General features: G+C 53.8%; 9 non-coding genes across 9 annotated transcripts; 5 read left to right on the forward strand and 4 right to left on the reverse strand.

Annotated features, from left to right (window-relative positions):
- Positions 1-1380: 1380 nt before the first annotated feature.
- Positions 1381-1453, forward strand: trnam-cau (transfer RNA methionine (anticodon CAU)). Its single transcript has one exon. It is a non-coding gene; the product is annotated as a tRNA-Met (tRNA).
- A 281-nt stretch (positions 1454-1734) lies between these two features.
- Positions 1735-1807, reverse strand: trnaa-agc (transfer RNA alanine (anticodon AGC)). The gene has a single exon. It is a non-coding gene; the product is annotated as a tRNA-Ala (tRNA).
- A 2114-nt stretch (positions 1808-3921) lies between these two features.
- Positions 3922-3994, forward strand: trnam-cau (transfer RNA methionine (anticodon CAU)). Its single transcript has one exon. It is a non-coding gene; the product is annotated as a tRNA-Met (tRNA).
- Positions 3995-4275: 281 nt separating this feature from the next.
- Positions 4276-4348, reverse strand: trnaa-cgc (transfer RNA alanine (anticodon CGC)). Its single transcript has one exon. It is a non-coding gene; the product is annotated as a tRNA-Ala (tRNA).
- Positions 4349-11502: 7154 nt separating this feature from the next.
- Positions 11503-11575, forward strand: trnam-cau (transfer RNA methionine (anticodon CAU)). Its single transcript has one exon. It is a non-coding gene; the product is annotated as a tRNA-Met (tRNA).
- Positions 11576-15909: 4334 nt separating this feature from the next.
- On the forward strand, positions 15910-15982 carry trnam-cau (transfer RNA methionine (anticodon CAU)). The gene has a single exon. It is a non-coding gene; the product is annotated as a tRNA-Met (tRNA).
- Positions 15983-16263: 281 nt separating this feature from the next.
- trnaa-agc (transfer RNA alanine (anticodon AGC)) lies at positions 16264-16336 on the reverse strand. The gene has a single exon. It is a non-coding gene; the product is annotated as a tRNA-Ala (tRNA).
- A 3980-nt stretch (positions 16337-20316) lies between these two features.
- On the forward strand, positions 20317-20389 carry trnam-cau (transfer RNA methionine (anticodon CAU)). Its single transcript has one exon. It is a non-coding gene; the product is annotated as a tRNA-Met (tRNA).
- A 281-nt stretch (positions 20390-20670) lies between these two features.
- On the reverse strand, positions 20671-20743 carry trnaa-agc (transfer RNA alanine (anticodon AGC)). Its single transcript has one exon. It is a non-coding gene; the product is annotated as a tRNA-Ala (tRNA).
- Positions 20744-21428: the final 685 nt, after the last annotated feature.

Raw genomic sequence — 21428 nt, forward strand, 5'->3', positions numbered from 1 at the left:
CGAAGAGAAGTCCACAGGCAGTTTTCCGACAGGAATGGAAGACTCCTTCGTCCGGACGTTGACATAGTAAGTTGTCATCGAGCAGTTTAGAGCGCCGCTTCGCGGGAAAACTTTGCTTGAAAGGAGTCATAGAGTCATAGAGATGTACGTCACGGAAAGAGACCCTTCGGTCGGACCTTTCCGACCAGATATCCCATCCCAATCTAGTCGTACCTGCCGGCACGCGGGCCATATCCCTCCAAACCCTTCCTATTCATATAGCCGCCCAGATGCCTTATAAATATTGCAATTGCACTCGCCTCCGCCACTTCCTCTGGCAGCTCATTCCATACACGTACCACCCTCTGTGTGAAAAAGGTGCCCCTTAGTTCTCTTTCATATCTTTTCCCTCTCACCCTAAACCTCTGCCCTCTAGTGCTGGTCTCCCGCACCCCAGGGAAAAGACTTTCTCTCTTTATCCGATCTATACGCCTCATGATTTTATATCAACCATACAAATATCTCAGCAAGGGGCCCAGCAATCACTTCCTTAGCTTCCCCCAGACCTGATCAGGTCCTGGGCATTGATCCACTTGTACGCGCTTCAAGGCATCCAGCATTCCTCCTCTGCAATGTGGACAATTTTCAAGATGTCACCATCCATTTCCCTATATTCTATACTTCTCCCTACATTCTATCCTTTTCCACAGTAAACACTGATGCAAAATACTCGTTTAGTATCGGCCCAGCCTCTCCTGCGGCTCGACACAAAGGCCGCTGTGCTGATCCTCGAGGGGCCCTATTCTCTCCCTAGTCACCCTTTTGTCCTTATAATGTATTTGCAAAAACCCTTTGGATTTTCCTTAACTCTATCTGCCAAAGCTATCTCAGGTCCCCTTTTTACCCTCCTGATTTCCCTACTGTCTTTACACTCCTGTACGGATTCACTCGATCTATCCTGTCTATACCTGACAAGTGCTTCCTTCTTTTCCTTAAGCAAACCCTCATTTTCTTAGGCTCTTTGGTAAACGGAAGCACCTCCCTTCTTGCCTGCATGGAGTGCTGAGCAAAGGATCTTAGTGCGCTGTGACGTGGCTCTCCAGTAGCGGAGCCATCGAGACAAAGAAGTGAAAGGCTTTGCCGAATGTTGCCTGCCAAGCGCAAGACATACCGGGCTTTGCCGAGCTCCTGACGCCACGGCTCTGCGGTACCGCGAGTGGGCCGTGTCTCTGCACGGGCCAGAGCCCAGCATGTAACGGGCGACGTGCGTGATTGTGGATTGAAAGCCGATATCCTGGCCTCACTGGAGCTGCAGCTTTCTGACGAGGGTTGCTCTGTGGCTCGCGGCACCTTGAAAACCGGCCTATTTGGGCACGCGGTTTGAGCCTCGGCTGTCGGCTGGCCTTCTTTGCGCAGTAGGCAGCGCGTCAGTCTCATAATCTGAAGGTCCTGAGTTCAATCCTCAGAGAAGGCAAGACTGTGGCCTTTGTCACCGGTCCTGTTTTCTTTCTCTCCGCGGGCAATAATTATGGCTTTGGACGGCTTCACGCCTGATTTGAACTGACCACACCAGAGCAAACGCGTTGCTGGAAGGTTTAACATCTGGGCGACACGTGCTCAACTTTTTTTTCTGCACAGCATTTTGGGAACTCACCATCGTGCTATCTGTGCAGCAGCAAAGACTGGAGCCACACGCAGGGTTCACGCGAGGGTCACACTGCTTGCGTCTCAAGCGTGTCCCCAGGAAAAGCACGGTGGAGAATGTGGGCATCGATCCCACTACCTCTCGCATGCTAAGCGAGCGCTCTACCATTTGAGCTAATTCCCCTACAACGTGCACTTGCTTAGCCCCCATGGTGCTTCGGAACGATGAGCTGAGAGCAGCAGGCGATTTCCTCTCGAGATTGCACGCTGTATTCAACCGAACAACGCGACGCGACTATCGACACATCCGAGCAGCAGCAGCAGCACGTGCGCGAAGTCTTCTGGAAAACACAGTGCCGCCGAAAGAATCGCCAGCGAGACGCTCTGAGATTCCAGAATCCAAACGAACCGATCGGCGCCAGCAGTCACAACAAGTGTGAGGTAGCACTCGAGAGCGCTGTCTGACTGATTGGAGACTTGCGACACGTTCAAGTGAGTGCTGACTGACTGCGTGGATGTTGTGTTCCTCCAGAGGGCTCCCTGCTGCTCGTGGTTTGCAACTGCAGACGTCACAGCACACCAACAGGCAGACTTCTCTGAAGAAGAAGAAGAAGAAGAAGGTGTATTTTGGAGAAAGAGAACACTTGGGGCTGTTACCAGACGAAAAAAGAGGGCTTCTCCTTCATCCTCGTGAGCTGCAGCCCTGCGGTCAGGTTCCGCAAAGTGCTGCTTTCAGATACACGCCAAGCAGGCCGAGATGCAAAGAGCAACCGCCACTCGTCTGAAGCAGCACCCGCGAGCCCTGTCTGACCGGTAGGGCCTTTCCTAAGTGCTGACCTGCTCGGATGCGTTGCTGTTCAACTTGTGCAACTGTGGAAGTGGCACACCCCGTGCAGGCCAGATTTCATGAAGAGGAAACGAAGAGAAGTCCACAGGCAGTTTTCCGACAGGAATGGAAGACTCCTTCGTCCGGACGTTGACATAGTAAGTTGTCATCGAGCAGTTTAGAGCGCCGCTTCGCGGGAAAACTTTGCTTGAAAGGAGTCATAGAGTCATAGAGATGTACGTCACGGAAAGAGACCCTTCGGTCGGACCTTTCCGACCAGATATCCCATCCCAATCTAGTCGTACCTGCCGGCACCCGGGCCATATCCCTCCAAACCCTTCCTATTCATATAGCCACCCAGATGCCTTTTAAATATTGCAATTGTCCTCGCCTCCGCCACTTCCTCTGGCAGCTCATTCCATACACGTACCACCCTCTGTGTGAAAAAGGTGCCCCTTAGTTCTCTTTCATATCTTTTCCCTCTCACCCTAAACCTCTGCCCTCTAGTGCTGGTCTCCCGCACCCCAGGGAAAAGACTTTCTCTCTTTATCCGATCTATACGCCTCATGATTTTATATCACCCATACAAATATCTCAGCAAGGGGCCCAGCAATCACTTCCTTAGCTTCCCCCAGACCTGATCAGGTCCTGGGCATTGATCCACTTGTACGCGCTTCAAGGCATCCAGCATTCCTCCTCTGCAATGTGGACAATTTTCAAGATGTCACCATCCATTTCCCTATATTCTATACTTCTCCCTACATTCTATCCTTTTCCACAGTAAACACTGATGCAAAATACTCGTTTAGTATCGGCCCAGCCTCTCCTGCGGCTCGGCACAAAGGCCGCTGTGCTGATCCTCGAGGGGCCCTATTCTCTCCCTAGTCACCCTTTTGTCCTTATAATGTATTTGCAAAATCCCTTTGGATTTTCCTTAACTCTATCTGCCAAAACTATCTCAGGTCCCCTTTTTACCCTCCTGATTTCCCTTCTGTCTTTACACTCTTGTACGGATTCACTCGATCTATCCTGTCTATACCTGACATGTGCTTCCTTCTTTTCCTGAAGCAAACCCTCATTTTCTTAGGCTCTTTGGTAAACGGAAGCACCTCCCTTCTTGCCTGCATGGAGTGCTGAGCAAAGGATCTTAGTGCGCTGTGACGTGGCTCTCCAGCAGCGGAGCCATCGAGACAAAGAAGTGAAAGGCTTTGCCGAATGTTGCCTGCCAAGCGCAAGACATACCGGGCTTTGCCGAGCTCCTGACGCCACGGCTCTGCGGTACCGCGAGTGGGCCGTGTCTCTGCACGGGCCAGAGCCCAGCATGTAACGGGCGACGTGCGTGATTGTGGATTGAAAGCCGATATCCTGGCCTCACTGGAGCTGCAGCTTTCTGACGAGGGTTGCTCTGTGGCTCGCGGCACCTTGAAAACCGGCCTATTTGGGCACGCGGTATGAGCCTCGGCTGTCGGCTGGCCTTCTTAGCGCAGTAGGCAGCGCGTCAGTCTCATAATCTGAAGGTCCTGAGTTCAATCTTCTGAGAAGGCAAGACTGTGGCCTTTGTCACCGGACGTGTTTTCTTTCTCTCCGCGGGCAATAATAATTGCTTTGGACGGCTTCACGCCTGATTTGAACTGACCACACCAGAGCAAACGCGTCGCTGGAAGGTTTAACATCTGGGCGACACGTGCTCAACTTTTTTTTCTGCACAGCATTTTGTAAACTCACCATCGTGCTATCTGTGCAGCAGCAAAGACTGGAGCCACACACAGGGTTCACGCGAGGGTCACACTGCTTGCGTCTCAAGCGTGTCCCCAGGAAAAGCACTGTGGAGAATGTGGGCATCGATCCCACTACCTCTCGCATGCGAAGCGAGCGCTCTACCATTTGAGCTAATTCCCCTACGACATGCACTTGCTTAGCCCCCATGGTGCTTCGGAACGATGAGCTGAGAGCAGCAGGTGATTTCCTCTCGAGATTGCACGCTGTATTCAACCGAACAACGCGACGCGACTATCGACACATCCGAGCAGCAGCAGCAGCAGCACGTGCGCGAAGTCTTCTGGAAAACACGGTGCCGCCGAAAGAATCGCCAGCGAGACGCTCTGAGATTCCAGAATCCAAACAAACCGATCGGCGCCAGCAGTCACAACAAGTGTGAGGTAGCACTCGAGAGCGCTGTCTGACTGATTGGAGACTTGCGACACGTTCAAGTGAGTGCTGACTGACTGCGTGGATGTTGTGTTCCTCCAGAGGGACCGGTGGATCGGACGGTGTTTGTGAAGAAAGTTCTGCTGGAGTGTTGCGGCCTTGCAGCCGCAGACGTGTACTGCCTGCAGGATTTCCCTGGGGCAGGCTACTTCGATGTGACCTTCAGAAGCGTGAAGCAGTGCGAACAGCTCCTGAAGGTCTTCAAGGAGAAGGAAGGGGAGCCGCTGTTCTCCATCTTGTCGGCGACGCCATTGTGTGTGCTTCCTGCACAGAGGAACCGGGTTGTTACAATCCATATGTACAACCCCTACGTTCCAGCGGCTGATGTCCTGACCTTCCTGGGAAGGTACGTCCAAGTCGAGGGAGAAGCCACCGATGTGATCGACCCCTTTGGGATCTGGACCAGTAAGAGGCAGGTCAAGGTAACTCTGAGGGCCGATGACAGTGGGAACATCCTCCACCCACCCTCGAGCTTCGCAATCGGAGGGAGCAGAGGCTACCTGACATATGCAGGGCAGCCGAAAGTGTGCCGAACCTGCGGGAAGTCGGGACACGTGGCGGTGGATTGCAAAGTGACCATCTGCAGGAACTGCAAACAGGAGGGTCACTTGACAAAGGACTGTCGGGAGGAAAAGAGCTGCAACCTGTGCGGGGAGGCGGGCCACATGTACAAGGCCTGCCCAAGACGAGGAGCCGCCACCTACGCACAGATGGCCGGAGGTGGCAACACGAGCCGCGGACCGACAAAGTCCAACGAGGTACCGCGAATCAGCAAAGGAACGGTGCCTGGAGGCACCCAGAAGGAAGGGAAGGTTGTAGAGGAGCAGGCGGCAGACAGCGGGGAGATGGAGCAGCCGACCCAAGCTCCTACAAGACAGACGGAGGAAATGGAAGAGGAGGGATCAAAGGAGGCAGAGCAGTGGATTATCGTTAAAAACAGGAAAAGGAAACCTCTCGAGGGCCCCAAAGCCACCAAGCGAAGGGGGAAGAGACACCTCCAAGAGGAGGATACAGGCAGCTCCTCCGAGGGTGAGGACGGGCGCAAGAAGGGTCGCCTCCGGAGGAAGAGGCAGAGCGCCGTGGGGAGAAAGGAGGGCAACACCGCCCAAGAAGGAAAAGACGATCCCTCTGAGGGGATGGGTGAAGGCCTCCCCCGACCCGGTGAGAACCAAGGGGTACCCACCGGCCCACAGCTCCAGGGAACTGGGAGCAGCGTCCCAGTGACAGCCCTGATGTCAGATGGAGAACGGGGCGATGCGGACCCTGGGTCTGACACGATGACACCAGAGCGGGGAAATGACTCCAGCGTGGAGCCGGACAACTACCTCAGCCCTGGGAAGGTACAGCAGTTTGCTGTCACCACAGGGATGCACGCAGCCACCCCACTGGAGCAAGACCAGAAAAAAATGGACACTGGTAACCCCGCAAACTGTTAAAATGGGGTTTAAAATTGCCAGCATAAATGTGCGTAGCATTAAAGCGGCTACGCGATGTGTTTCAACGCTGGCCTTCCTGGCCAACGTCAAAGCCGATGTCCTGTTTCTGCAGGAGTGCGGGATACCGCACCTCAGCAGTTACAGGAGATGGTCGAGCTTGTGGGCCCACGGGCCGTCAGTGTGGTCGGGGGGCAACGATAGCCGCGCCTCCGGCCTGGGTATCCTGTTGCGGGGAGGCAACTTCACCATCTCCGAGGTTAAGGAGGTGGTGGGCGGGCGCCTTCTCGTCGTGGACGTCAAATACAGAAACGCTCCCGTGAGACTAATCAACGTGTACGCCCCAGTGGGTAAGAGTGAACGGTTGGCCGTCCTGCAACAGCTTCCACTGCTGCTGGCTACGTCCAGGCCGGTCATTCTGGCCGGAGACTTCAACTGCATCATTGATGCTGATGGACGATCCGGCGGGGGGGACAGTAAACCGGACGCTACGTCCAGGGCCCTGATGGAAACGGTCAAAGACGCCAAGCTGCACGACGTCTTCAGCGCCCCTGCAGACGGAGCGCAGCGTAGATACACCTGGTCACGGGCAGACGGGTCTATCCGCTCAAGGATAGATTACCTGTTTGTGTCCCGAACGCTCTCGGTCAGATCCACCGACGTCAAGCCGGTGTTCTTCTCTGACCACTGCCTCCTGCTGGCCGACTGTCACCTACAGGACGAACAGCGGGCGGGCAAGGGAACGTGGAAACTGAACACTAAGCTGTTGACCCCGGGAAACATCGAAGAGCTCAAGAGGGATTACGCAGGTTGGAGAACCGTGAAGCCCCTCTTTGAGTCTCCAGCGGACTGGTGGGAAACGGTAAAAGGGAACATCAAGAGGTTCTTTATCCTCAAAGGTGTCCAGGAGGCGAGAGAGAGGCGGGGAAAACTGTCCCAGCTCCAGGAAAGTATGCAGAACCTGCTCCTGCTGCAGACGATGGGGGTGGATGTCACGGAGGACCTCAAGGAGGTGAAGGGCCAGCAAGCCTCGCTCTTTGCCTCGGAGGCCTCCAGGATAATCTTCCGGTCCAGGGTCCGCTCGGTGGAGCAGGACGAGACGTGCTCACGTTTCTTCTTCCAGAAGGTGCACAAAGAGAGCTCCGTGCTCAGCAGCCTGAAGAAAGAAGATGGCTCGGTAACGTCATCTCAGGCTGACGTCATGAGGATCAGCAAATCCTTCTACGCCAGCCTGTATGACTCGAAGCCGACCGACAGCGCGGCCTCCCAGTCGTTCCTGTCCTCTATCACGGAGGTCCTAGATGACGGAACACGAGAGAGGCTGGACCAGCCGCTATCTCTGGATGAACTGACCAAGGCCCTCGAGTCCTTCGAAAAGAATAAAACTCCCGGAAGCGACGGCTTACCGGTCGAGGTTTATTCCGCTCTTTGGGACTTGATCGGCCAGGACCTGCTGGAGGTGTATGTCAGTATGCTCCGGGCAGGTACCATGAGTGAATCCATGAGGAAAGGCATCATCACCCTCGTCTACAAGCGGAAGGGGGAGAGGGAGGAAATTAGAAATTGGAGACCGATCTCACTGTTAAATGCAGACTATAAAATCCTGTCAAAGGTCATCGCCAACCGGGTCAGGTCTGCTCTGGGATCGGTGATCCACCCGGACCAAACCTGTGCTGTACCGGGCAGGAAGATCTCTGAGAGTCTCGCACTCCTCAGGGATACGATCGCCTACGTGCAGGACAGGGGGGTGGACACCTGCCTCATCAGCCTGGACCAGGAGAAAGCCTTTGACAGGATATCGCATACATATATGAGGGATGTCCTCTCCAAAATGGGCTTTGGGGAGGGAATCGGAAATTGGATCAGACTGCTCTACACCAACATTGTCAGTGCAGTCTCAATTAATGGGTGGGAATCAGATAGCTTCCCTGTAAGATCTGGAGTCAGGCAGGGATGCCCCCTCTCACCCGCCTTGTTTGTGTGTTGCATAGAGCCATTTGCCGAATCCATCAGGAAGGATGCGAGCCTGAGGGGGGTGACTATTCCTGGCAGCGGGGGCCTGCAGGTTAAGGCCTCCCTGTACATGGATGACGTCGCTGTTTTCTGCTCGGATCCGCTGTCCGTGCACAGACTCGTGTGCATCTGCGACCAGTTCGAACGGGCCTCGGGGGCCAAGGTAAACCGAGGCAAGAGCGAGGCCATGCTCTTCGGGAACTGGGCCGACCAATCCTCTATCCCCTTCACCGTCAGGACTGACCACCTGAAGGTGCTGGGTATTTGGTTCGGGGGGGCTGGGGCGTGCGCCAAGACCTGGGAGGAGCGGATCAGGAAGATGAGACAGAAACTAGGCAGATGGGGGCAACGGTCGCTCTCCATCGCGGGAAAAAACCTGGTCATCAGGTGTGAGGTCCTCTCAGTATTGCTATATGTGGCACAGGTCTGGCCTATCCCCAGGACCTGTGCCGCCGCAGTCACCCGGGCCATCTTCCAATTCATTTGGAGATCAAAGATGGACCGGGTCCGAAGAGACTCAATGTACAAAGACCGGTGCAATGGGGGAAAAAACACGCCCAATGCCACCCTCACCCTGATGGCCACCTTTGTGTGTGGCTGCATCAAGCTGTGCGTGGATCCCCGGTACGCAAACACCAAGTGTCACTACGTACTGAGGTTCTACCTGTCCCCGGTGTTGCGAAGGATGGGCCTGGCCTCGCTGCCGCGGAACGCTCCGAGTAGTTGGACCGTTCCGTATCACCTGTCCTTCGTGGAGAAATTTATGAGGAAAAACACCTTTGACCACAAGTCCATCAGGAAGTGGTCAGCACGTAGCGTCCTTGAGACCCTTCGGGAAAAGGAGAGGGCGGATCCTGTCGAGCGGTTCCCCGAGCAGACTGTCAAAGCCATTTGGCAGAATGCCTCATCGCCAGAACTTTCCAACAAGCACCAAGACGTGGCTTGGCTGGTGGTGAGAAGGGCTCTGCCTGTGAGATCCTTTATGCACGCCCGGACTCTCTGCCGCACCGCACGCTGCCCTCGAAGTGGCTGCGGGGGGGACGAGACTGTCACACACCTCCTTCTGGAATGTGCCTATGCAGAGGAAGTCTGGAGAGGAATGCAGTGGTGCTTGTCGAGGTTCGTCCCGAGCAGCGCCGTGACGCGGGACTCCGTGCTCTACGGCCTGTTCCCCGGGACTCACACCGAGACGAACATTAACTGCGCCTGGAGGATCATCAACTCGGTGAAGGACGCTCTCTGGGCGGTCCGAAACCTGTTGATCTTCCAGCTGAAGGAGTTGACCCCGACCGAGTGTTGCAGACTGGCACATTCCAAGGTCCAAGACTACGTGTTGAGGGACGCGCTGAAGCTTGGGGCAGCTGCCGCCAAGGCGCGGTGGGGAAAGACCACCGTGTAAGATCGGCCTGCCGAAAGAAGAACAGGGGGCCCATACAGACGTTTTTTTGGGCTCTGCTGATGCCCCAGCCAAATATATGTATATATACAAGATTGAAAAAATGCACAGGATTGTAAAGGACAAGAATAAAGTCGAATCTGTGTTTGTAAATATGGACATATGTATGGCATGATCCAATGTACAGACCATCAAATCATTTATGAATAAAGTATATTTTTGAAATAAAAAAAAAAGTTCCTCCAGAGGGCTCCCTGCTGCTCGTGGTTTGCAACTGCAGACGTCACAGCACACCAACAGGCAGACTTCTCTGAAGAAGAAGAAGGTGTATTTTGGAGAAAGAGAACACTTGGGGCTGTTACCAGACGAAAAAAGAGGGCTTCTCCTTCATCCTCGTGAGCTGCAGCCCTGCGGTCAGGTTCCGCAAAGTGCTGCTTTCAGATACACGCCAAGCAGGCCGAGATGCAAAGAGCAACCGCCACTCGTCTGAAGCAGCACCCGCGAGCCCTGTCTGACCGGTAGGGCCTTTCCTAAGTGCTGACCTGCTCGGATGCGTTGCTGTTCAACTTGTGCAACTGTGGAAGTGGCACACCCCGTGCAGGCCAGATTTCATGAAGAGGAAACGAAGAGAAGTCCACAGGCAGTTTTCCGACAGGAATGGAAGACTCCTTCGTCCGGACGTTGACATAGTAAGTTGTCATCGAGCAGTTTAGAGCGCCGCTTCGCGGGAAAACTTTGCTTGAAAGGAGTCATAGAGTCATAGAGATGTACGTCACGGAAAGAGACCCTTCGGTCGGACCTTTCCGACCAGATATCCCATCCCAATCTAGTCGTACCTGCCGGCACGCGGGCCATATCCCTCCAAACCCTTCCTATTCATATAGCCACCCAGATGCCTTTTAAATATTGCAATTGTACTCGCCTCCGCCACTTCCTCTGGCAGCTCATTCCATACACGTACCACCCTCTGTGTGAAAAAGGTGCCCCTTAGTTCTCTTTCATATCTTTTCCCTCTCACCCTAAACCTCTGCCCTCTAGTGCTGGTCTCCCGCACCCCAGGGAAAAGACTTTCTCTCTTTATCCGATCTATACGCCTCATGATTTTATATCAACCATACAAATATCTCAGCAAGGGGCCCAGCAATCACTTCCTTAGCTTCCCCCAGACCTGATCAGGTCCTGGGCATTGATCCACTTGTACGCGCTTCAAGGCATCCAGCATTCCTCCTCTGCAATGTGGACAATTTTCAAGATGTCACCATCCATTTCCCTATATTCTATACTTCTCCCTACATTCTATCCTTTTCCACAGTAAACACTGATGCAAAATACTCGTTTAGTATCGGCCCAGCCTCTCCTGCGGCTCGACACAAAGGCCGCTGTGCTGATCCCCGAGGGGCCCTATTCTCTCCCTAGTCACCCTTTTGTCCTTATAATGTATTTGCAAAAACCCTTTGGATTTTCCTTAACTCTATCTGCCAAAGCTATCTCAGGTCCCCTTTTTACCCTCCTGATTTCCCTACTGTCTTTACACTCTTGTACGGATTCACTCGATCTATCCTGTCTATACCTGACAAGTGCTTCCTTCTTTTCCTTAAGCAAACCCTCATTTTCTTAGGCTCTTTGGTAAACGGAAGCACCTCCCTTCTTGCCTGCATGGAGTGCTGAGCAAAGGATCTTAGTGCGCTGTGACGTGGCTCTCCAGTAGCGGAGCCATCGAGACAAAGAAGTGAAAGGCTTTGCCGAATGTTGCCTGCCAAGCGCAAGACATACCGGGCTTTGCCGAGCTCCTGACGCCACGGCTCTGCGGTACCGCGAGTGGGCCGTGTCTCTGCACGGGCCAGAGCCCAGCATGTAACGGGCGACGTGCGTGATTGTGGATTGAAAGCCGATATCCTGGCCTCACTGGAGCTGCAGCTTTCTGACGAGGGTTGCTCTGTGGCTCGCGGCACCTTGAAAACCGGCCTATTTGGGCACGCGGTATGAGCCTCGGCTGTCGGCTGGCCTTCTTAGCGCAGTAGGCAGCGCGTCAGTCTCATAATCTGAAGGTCCTGAGTTCAATCCTCAGAGAAGGCAAGACTGTGGCCTTTGTCACGGGACGTGTTTTCTTTCTCTCGGCGGGCAATAATAATTGCTTTGGACGGCTTCACGCCTGATTTGAACTGACCACACCAGAGCAAACGCGTTGCTGGAAGGTTTAACATCTGGGCGACACGTGCTCAACTTTTTTTTCTGCACAGCATTTTGGGAACTCACCATCGTGCTATCTGTGCAGCAGCAAAGACTGGAGCCACACGCAGGGTTCACGCGAGGGTCACACTGCTTGCGTCTCAAGCGTGTCCCCAGGAAAAGCACTGTGGAGAATGTGGGCATCGATCCCACTACCTCTCGCATGCTAAGCAAGCGCTCTACCATTTGAGCTAATTCCCCTACAACGTGCACTTGCTTAGCCCCCATGGTGCTTCGGAACGATGAGCTGAGAGCAGCAGGCGATTTCCTCTCGAGATTGCACGCTGTATTCAACCGAACAACGCGACGCGACTATCGACACATCCGAGCAGCAGCAGCAGCACGTGCGCGAAGTCTTCTGGAAAACACAGTGCCGCCGAAAGAATCGCCAGCGAGACGCTCTGAGATTCCAGAATCCAAACGAACCGATCGGCGCCAGCAGTCACAACAAGTGTGAGGTAGCACTCGAGAGCGCTGTCTGACTGATTGGAGACTTGCGACACGTTCAAGTGAGTGCTGACTGACTGCGTGGATGTTGTGTTCCTCCAGAGGGCCTTTGACAGGATATCGCATACATATATGAGGGATGTCCTCTCCAAAATGGGCTTTGGGGAGGGAATCGGAAATTGGATCAGACTGCTCTACACCAACACTGTCAGTGCAGTCTCAATCAATGGGTGGGAATCAGATAGCTTCCCTGTAAGATCTGGAGTCAGGCAGGGATGCCCCCTCTCACCCGCCTTGTTTGTGTGTTGCATAGAGCCATTTGCCGAATCCATCAGGAAGGATGCGAGCCTGAGGGGGGTGACTATTCCTGGCAGCGGGGGCCTGCAGGTTAAGGCCTCCCTGTACATGGATGACGTCGCTGTTTTCTGCTCGGATCCGCTGTCCGTGCACAGACTCGTGTGCATCTGCGACCAGTTCGAACGGGCCTCGGGGGCCAAGGTAAACCGAGGCAAGAGCGAGGCCATGCTCTTCGGGAACTGGGCCGACCAATCCTCTATCCCCTTCACCGTCAGGACTGACCACCTGAAGGTGCTGGGTATTTGGTTCGGGGGGGCTGGGGCGTGCGCCAAGACCTGGGAGGAGCGGATCAGGAAGATGAGACAGAAACTAGGCAGATGGGGGCAACGGTCGCTCTCCATCGCGGGAAAAAACCTGGTCATCAGGTGTGAGGTACTCTCAGTATTGCTATATGTGGCACAGGTCTGGCCTATCCCCAGGACCTGTGCCGCCGCAGTCACCCGGGCCATCTTCCAATTCATTTGGAGATCAAAGATGGACCGGGTCCGAAGAGACTCTATGTACAAAGACCGGTGCAATGGGGGAAAAAACACGCCCAATGCCACCCTCACCCTGATGGCCACCTTTGTGTGTGGCTGCATCAAGCTGTGCGTGGATCCCCGGTACGCAAACACCAAGTGTCACTACGTACTGAGGTTCTACCTGTCCCCGGTGTTGCGAAGGATGGGCCTGGCCTCGCTGCCGCGGAACGCTCCGAGTAGTTGGACCGTTCCGTATCACCTGTCCTTCGTGGAGATATTTATGAGGAAAAACATCTTTGACCACAAGTCCATCAGGAAGTGGTCAGCACGTAGCGTCCTTGAGACCCTTCGGGAAAAGGAGAGGGCGGATCCTGTCGAGCGGTTCCCTGAGCAGACTGTCAAAGCCATTTGGCAGAATGCCTCATCGCCAGAACTTTCCAACAAGCACCAAGACGTGGCTTGGCTGGTGGTGAGAAGGGCTCTGCCTGTGAGATCCTTTATGCACGCCCGGACTCTCTGCCGCACCGCACGCTGCCCTCGAAGTGGCTGCGGGGGGGACGAGACTGTCACACACCTCCTTCTGGAATGTGCCTATGCAGAGGAAGTCTGGAGAGGAATGCAGTGGTGCTTGTCGAGGTTCGTCCCGAGCAGCGCCGTGACGCGGGACTCCGTGCTCTACGGCCTGTTCCCCGGGACTCACACCGAGACGAACATTAACTGCGCCTGGAGGATCATCAACTCGGTGAAGGACGCTCTCTGGGCGGTCCGAAACCTGTTGATCTTCCAGCTGAAGGAGTTGACCCCGACCGAGTGTTGCAGACTGGCACATTCCAAGGTCCAAGACTACGTGTTGAGGGACGCGCTGAAGCTTGGGGCAGCTGCCGCCAAGGCGCGGTGGGGAAAGACCACCGTGTAAGATCGGCCTGCCGAAAGAAGAACAGGGGGCCCATACAGACGTTTTTTTGGGCTCTGCTGATGCCCCAGCCAAATATATGTATATATACAAGATTGAAAAAATGCACAGGATTGTAAAGGACAAGAATAAAGACGAATCTGTGTTTGTAAATATGGACATATGTATGGCATGATCCAATGTACAGACCATCAAATCATTTATGAATAAAGTATATTTTTGAAATAAAAAAAAAAGTTCCTCCAGAGGGCTCCCTGCTGCTCATGGTTTGCAACTGCAGACGTCACAGCACACCAACAGGCAGACTTCTCTGAAGAAGAAGAAGGTGTATTTTGGAGAAAGAGAACACTTGGGGCTGTTACCAGACGAAAAAAGAGGGCTTCTCCTTCATCCTCGTGAGCTGCAGCCCTGCGGTTAGGTTCCGCAAAGTGCTGCTTTCAGATACACGCCAAGCAGGCCGAGATGCAAAGAGCAACCGCCACTCGTCTGAAGCAGCACCCGCGAGCCCTGTCTGACCGGTAGGGCCTTTCCTAAGTGCTGACCTGCTCAGATGCGTTGCTGTTCAACTTGTGCAACTGTGGAAGTGGCACACCCCGTGCAGGCCAGATTTCATGAAGAGGAAACGAAGAGAAGTCCACAGGCAGTTTTCCGACAGGAATGGAAGACTCCTTCGTCCGGACGTTGACATAGTAAGTTGTCATCGAGCAGTTTAGAGCGCCGCTTCGCGGGAAAACTTTGCTTGAAAGGAGTCATAGAGTCATAGAGATGTACGTCACGGAAAGAGACCCTTCGGTCGGACCTTTCCGACCAGATATCCCATCCCAATCTAGTCGTACCTGCCGGCACCCGGGCCATATCCCTCCAAACCCTTCCTATTCATATAGCCACCCAGGTGCCTTTTAAATGTTGCAATTGTACTCGCCTCCGCCACTTCCTCTGGCAGCTCATTCCATACACGTACCACCCTCTGTGTGAAAAAGGTGCCCCTTAGTTCTCTTTCATATCTTTTCCCTCTCACCCTAAACCTCTGCCCTCTAGTGCTGGTCTCCCGCACCCCAGGGAAAAGACTTTCTCTCTTTATCCGATCTATACGCCTCATGATTTTATATCAACCATACAAATATCTCAGCAAGGGGCCCAGCAATCACTTCCTTAGCTTCCCCCACACCTGATCAGGTCCTGGGCATTGATCCACTTGTACGCGCTTCAAGGCATCCAGCATTCCTCCTCTGCAATGTGGACAATTTTCAAGATGTCACCATCCATTTCCCTATATTCTATACTTCTCCCTACATTCTATCCTTTTCCACAGTAAACACTGATGCAAAATACTCGTTTAGTATCGGCCCAGCCTCTCCTGCGGCTCGACACAAAGGCCGCTGTGCTGATCCCCGAGGGGCCCTATTCTCTCCCTAGTCACCCTTTTGTCCTTATAATGTATTTGCAAAAACCCTTTGGATTTTCCTTAACTCTATCTGCCAAAGCTATCTCAGGTCCCCTTTTTACCCTCCTGATTTCCCTACTGTCTTTACACTCTTGTACGGATTCACTCGATCTATCCTGTCTATACCTGACATGTGCTTCCTTCTTTTCCTTAAGCAAACCCTCATTTTCTTAGGCTCTTTGGTAAACGGAAGCACCTCCCTTCTTGCCTGCATGGAGTGCTGAGCAAAGGATCTTAGTGCGCTGTGACGTGGCTCTCCAGTAGCGGAGCCATCGAGACAAAGAAGTGAAAGGCTTTGCCGAATGTTGCCTGCCAAGCGCAAGACATACCGGGCTTTGCCGAGCTCCTGACGCCACGGCTCTGCGGTACCGCGAGTGGGCCGTGTCTCTGCACGGGCCAGAGCCCAGCATGTAACGGGCGACGTGCGTGATTGTGGATTGAAAGCCGATATCCTGGCCTCACTGGAGCTGCAGCTTTCTGACGAGGGTTGCTCTGTGGCTCGCGGCACCTTGAAAACCGGCCTATTTGGGCACGCGGTATGAGCCTCGGCTGTCGGCTGGCCTTCTTAGCGCAGTAGGCAGCGCGTCAGTCTCATAATCTGAAGGTCCTGAGTTCAATCCTCAGAGAAGGCAAGACTGTGGCCTTTGTCACCGGACGTGTTTTCTTTCTCTCCGCGGGCAATAATAATTGCTTTGGACGGCTTCACGCCTGATTTGAACTGACCACACCAGAGCAAACGCGTTGCTGGAAGGTTTAACATCTGGGCGACACGTGCTCAACTTTTTTTTCTGCACAGCATTTTGGGAACTCACCATCGTGCTATCTGTGCAGCAGCAAAGACTGGAGCCACACGCAGGGTTCACGCGAGGGTCACACTGCTTGCGTCTCAAGCGTGTCCCCAGGAAAAGCACTGTGGAGAATGTGGGCATCGATCCCACTACCTCTCGCATGCTAAGCGAGCGCTCTACCATTTGAGCTAATTCCCCTACAACGTGCACTTGCTTAGCCCCCATGGTGCTTCGGAACGATGAGCTGAGAGCAGCAGGCGATTTCCTCTCGAGATTGCACGCTGTATTCAACCGAACAACGCGACGCGACTATCGACACATCCGAGCAGCAGCAGCAGCACGTGCGCGAAGTCTTCTGGAAAACACAGTGCCGCCGAAAGAATCGCCAGCGAGACGCTCTGAGATTCCAGAATCCAAACGAACCGATCGGCGCCAGCAGTCACAACAAGTGTGAGGTAGCACTCGAGAGCGCTGTCTGACTGATTGGAGACTTGCGACACGTTCAAGTGAGTGCTGACTGACTGCGTGGATGTTGTGTTCCTCCAGAGGGCCTTTGACAGGATATCGCATACATATATGAGGGATGTCCTCTCAAAAATGGGCTTTGGGGAGGGAATCGGAAATTGGATCAGACTGCTCTACACCAACACTGTCAGTGCAGTCTCAATCAATGGGTGGGAATCAGATAGCTTCCCTGTAAGATCTGGAGTCAGGCAGGGATGCCCCCTCTCACCCGCCTTGTTTGTGTGTTGCATAGAGCCATTTGCCGAATCCATCAGGAAGGATGCGAGCCTGAGGGGGGTGACTATTCCTGGCAGCGGGGGCCTGCAGGTTAAGGCCTCCCTGTACATGGATGACGTCGCTGTTTTCTGCTCGGATCCGCTGTCCGTGCACAGACTCGTGTGCATCTGCGACCAGTTCGAACGGGCCTCGGGGGCCAAGGTAAACCGAGGCAAGAGCGAGGCCATGCTCTTCGGGAACTGGGCCGACCAATCCTCTATCCCCTTCACCGTCAGGACTGACCACCTGAAGGTGCTGGGTATTTGGTTCGGGGGGGCTGGGGCGTGCGCCAAGACCTGGGAGGAGCGGATCAGGAAGATGAGACAGAAACTAGGCAGATGGGGGCAACGGTCGCTCTCCATCGCGGGAAAAAACCTGGTCATCAGGTGTGAGGTACTCTCAGTATTGCTATATGTGGCACAGGTCTGGCCTATCCCCAGGACCTGTGCCGCCGCAGTCACCCAGGCCATCTTCCAATTCATTTGGAGATCAAAGATGGACCGGGTCCGAAGAGACTCAATGTACAAAGACCGGTGCAATGGGGGAAAAAACACGCCCAATGCCACCCTCACCCTGATGGCCACCTTTGTGTGTGGCTGCATCAAGCTGTGCGTGGATCCCCGGTACGCAAACACCAAGTGTCACTACGTACTGAGGTTCTACCTGTCCCCGGTGTTGCGAAGGATGGGCCTGGCCTCGCTGCCGCGGAACGCTCCGAGTAGTTGGACCGTTCCGTATCACCTGTCCTTCGTGGAGATATTTATGAGGAAAAACACCTTTGACCACAAGTCCATCAGGAAGTGGTCAGCACGTAGCGTCCTTGAGACCCTTCGGGAAAAGGAGAGGGCGGATCCTGTCGAGCGGTTCCCTGAGCAGACTGTCAAAGCCATTTGGCAGAATGCCTCATCGCCAGAACTTTCCAACAAGCACCAAGACATGGCTTGGCTGGTGGTGAGAAGGGCTCTGCCTGTGAGATCCTTTATGCACGCCCGGACTCTCTGCCGCACCGCACGCTGCCCTCGAAGTGGCTGCGGGGGGGACGAGACTGTCACACACCTCCTTCTGGAATGTGCCTATGCAGAGGAAGTCTGGAGAGGAATGCAGTGGTGCTTGTCGAGGTTCGTCCCGAGCAGCGCCGTGACGCGGGACTCCGTGCTCTACGGCCTGTTCCCCGGGACTCACACCGAGACGAACATTAACTGCGCCTGGAGGATCATCAACTCGGTGAAGGACGCTCTCTGGGCGGTCCGAAACCTGTTGATCTTCCAGCTGAAGGAGTTGACCCCGACCGAGTGTTGCAGACTGGCACATTCCAAGGTCCAAGACTACGTGTTGAGGGACGCGCTGAAGCTTGGGGCAGCTGCCGCCAAGGCGCGGTGGGGAAAGACCACCGTGTAAGATCGGCCTGCCGAAAGAAGAACAGGGGGCCCATACAGACGTTTTTTTGGGCTCTGCTGATGCCCCAGCCAAATATATGTATATATCCAAGATTGAAAAAATGCACAGGATTGTAAAGGACAAGAATAAAGTCGAATCTGTGTTTGTAAATATGGACATATGTATGGCATGATCCAATGTACAGACCATCAAATCATTTATGAATAAAGTATATTTTTGAAATAAAAAAAAAAGTTCCTCCAGAGGGCTCCCTGCTGCTCATGGTTTGCAACTGCAGACGTCACAGCACACCAACAGGCAGACTTCTCTGAAGAAGAAGAAGGTGTATTTTGGAGAAAGAGAACACTTGGGGCTGTTACCAGACGAAAAAAGAGGGCTTCTCCTTCATCCTCGTGAGCTGCAGCCCTGCGGTCAGGTTCCGCAAAGTGCTGCTTTCAGATACACGCCAAGCAGGCCGAGATGCAAAGAGCAACCGCCACTCGTCTGAAGCAGCACCCGCGAGCCCTGTCTGACCGGTAGGGCCTTTCCTAAGTGCTGACCTGCTCAGATGCGTTGCTGTTCAACTTGTGCAACTGTGGAAGTGGCACACCCCGTGCAGGCCAGATTTCATGAAGAGGAAACGAAGAGAAGTCCACAGGCAGTTTTCCGACAGGAATGGAAGACTCCTTCGTCCGGACGTTGACATAGTAAGTTGTCATCGAGCAGTTTAGAGCGCCGCTTCGCGGGAAAACTTTGCTTGAAAGGAGTCATAGAGTCATAGAGATGTACGTCACGGAAAGAGACCCTTCGGTCGGACCTTTCCGACCAGATATCCCATCCCAATCTAGTCGTACCTGCCGGCACGCGGGCCATATCCCTCCAAACCCTTCCTATTCATATAGCCACCCAGATGCCTTTTAAATATTGCAATTGCACTCGCCTCCGCCACTTCCTCTGGCAGCTCATTCCATACACGTACCACCCTCTGTGTGAAAAAGGTGCCCCTTAGTTCTCTTTCATATCTTTTCCCTCTCACCCTAAACCTCTGCCCTCTAGTGCTGGTCTCCCGCACCCCAGGGAAAAGACTTTCTCTCTTTATCCGATCTATACGCCTCATGATTTTATATCAACCATACAAATATCTCAGCAAGGGGCCCAGCAATCACTTCCTTAGCTTCCCCCACACCTGATCAGGTCCTGGGCATTGATCCACTTGTACGCGCTTCAAGGCATCCAGCATTCCTCCTCTGCAATGTGGACAATTTTCAAGATGTCACCATCCATTTCCCTATATTCTATACTTCTCCCTACATTCTATCCTTTTCCACAGTAAACACTGATGCAAAATACTCGTTTAGTATCGGCCCAGCCTCTCCTGCGGCTCGACACAAAGGCCGCTGTGCTGATCCCCGAGGGGCCCTATTCTCTCCCTAGTCACCCTTTTGTCCTTATAATGTATTTGCAAAAACCCTTTGGATTTTCCTTAACTCTATCTGCCAAAGCTATCTCAGGTCCCCTTTTTACCCTCCTGATTTCCCTACTGTCTTTACACTCTTGTACGGATTCACTCGATCTATCCTGTCTATACCTGACAAGTGCTTCCTTCTTTTCCTTAAGCAAACCCTCATTTTCTTAGGCTCTTTGGTAAACGGAAGCACCTCCCTTCTTGCCTGCATGGAGTGCTGAGCAAAGGATCTTAGTGCGCTGTGACGTGGCTCTCCAGTAGCGGAGCCATCGAGACAAAGAAGTGAAAGGCTTTGCCGAATGTTGCCTGCCAAGCGCAAGACATACCGGGCTTTGCCGAGCTCCTGACGCCACGGCTCTGCGGTACCGCGAGTGGGCCGTGTCTCTGCACGGGCCAGAGCCCAGCATGTAACGGGCGACGTGCGTGATTGTGGATTGAAAGCCGATATCCTGGCCTCACTGGAGCTGCAGCTTTCTGACGAGGGTTGCTCTGTGGCTCGCGGCACCTTGAAAACCGGCCTATTTGGGCACGCGGTATGAGCCTCGGCTGTCGGCTGGCCTTCTTAGCGCAGTAGGCAGCGCGTCAGTCTCATAATCTGAAGGTCCTGAGTTCAATCCTCAGAGAAGGCAAGACTGTGGCCTTTGTCACCGGACGTGTTTTCTTTCTCTCCGCGGGCAATAATAATTGCTTTGGACGGCTTCACGCCTGATTTGAACTGACCACACCAGAGCAAACGCGTTGCTGGAAGGTTTAACATCTGGGCGACACGTGCTCAACTTTTTTTTCTGCACAGCATTTTGGGAACTCACCATCGTGCTATCTGTGCAGCAGCAAAGACTGGAGCCACACGCAGGGTTCACGCGAGGGTCACACTGCTTGCGTCTCAAGCGTGTCCCCAGGAAAAGCACTGTGGAGAATGTGGGCATCGATCCCACTACCTCTCGCATGCTAAGCGAGCGCTCTACCATTTGAGCTAATTCCCCTACAACGTGCACTTGCTTAGCCCCCATGGTGCTTCGGAACGATGAGCTGAGAGCAGCAGGCGATTTCCTCTCGAGATTGCACGCTGTATTCAACCGAACAACGCGACGCGACTATCGACACATCCGAGCAGCAGCAGCAGCACGTGCGCGAAGTCTTCTGGAAAACACAGTGCCGCCGAAAGAATCGCCAGCGAGACGCTCTGAGATTCCAGAATCCAAACGAACCGATCGGCGCCAGCAGTCACAACAAGTGTGAGGTAGCACTCGAGAGCGCTGTCTGACTGATTGGAGACTTGCGACACGTTCAAGTGAGTGCTGACTGACTGCGTGGATGTTGTGTTCCTCCAGAGGGCCTTTGACAGGATATCGCATACATATATGAGGGATGTCCTCTCAAAAATGGGCTTTGGGGAGGGAATCGGAAATTGGATCAGACTGCTCTACACCAACACTGTCAGTGCAGTCTCAATCAATGGGTGGGAATCAGATAGCTTCCCTGTAAGATCTGGAGTCAGGCAGGGATGCCCCCTCTCACCCGCCTTGTTTGTGTGTTGCATAGAGCCATTTGCCGAATCCATCAGGAAGGATGCGAGCCTGAGGGGGGTGACTATTCCTGGCAGCGGGGGCCTGCAGGTTAAGGCCTCCCTGTACATGGATGACGTCGCTGTTTTCTGCTCGGATCCGC

The sequence above is a fragment of the Chiloscyllium punctatum genome, chromosome 5, assembly GCF_047496795.1.
Source record: "Chiloscyllium punctatum isolate Juve2018m chromosome 5, sChiPun1.3, whole genome shotgun sequence".
Taxonomy (NCBI): Eukaryota; Metazoa; Chordata; class Chondrichthyes; order Orectolobiformes; family Hemiscylliidae; genus Chiloscyllium; species Chiloscyllium punctatum.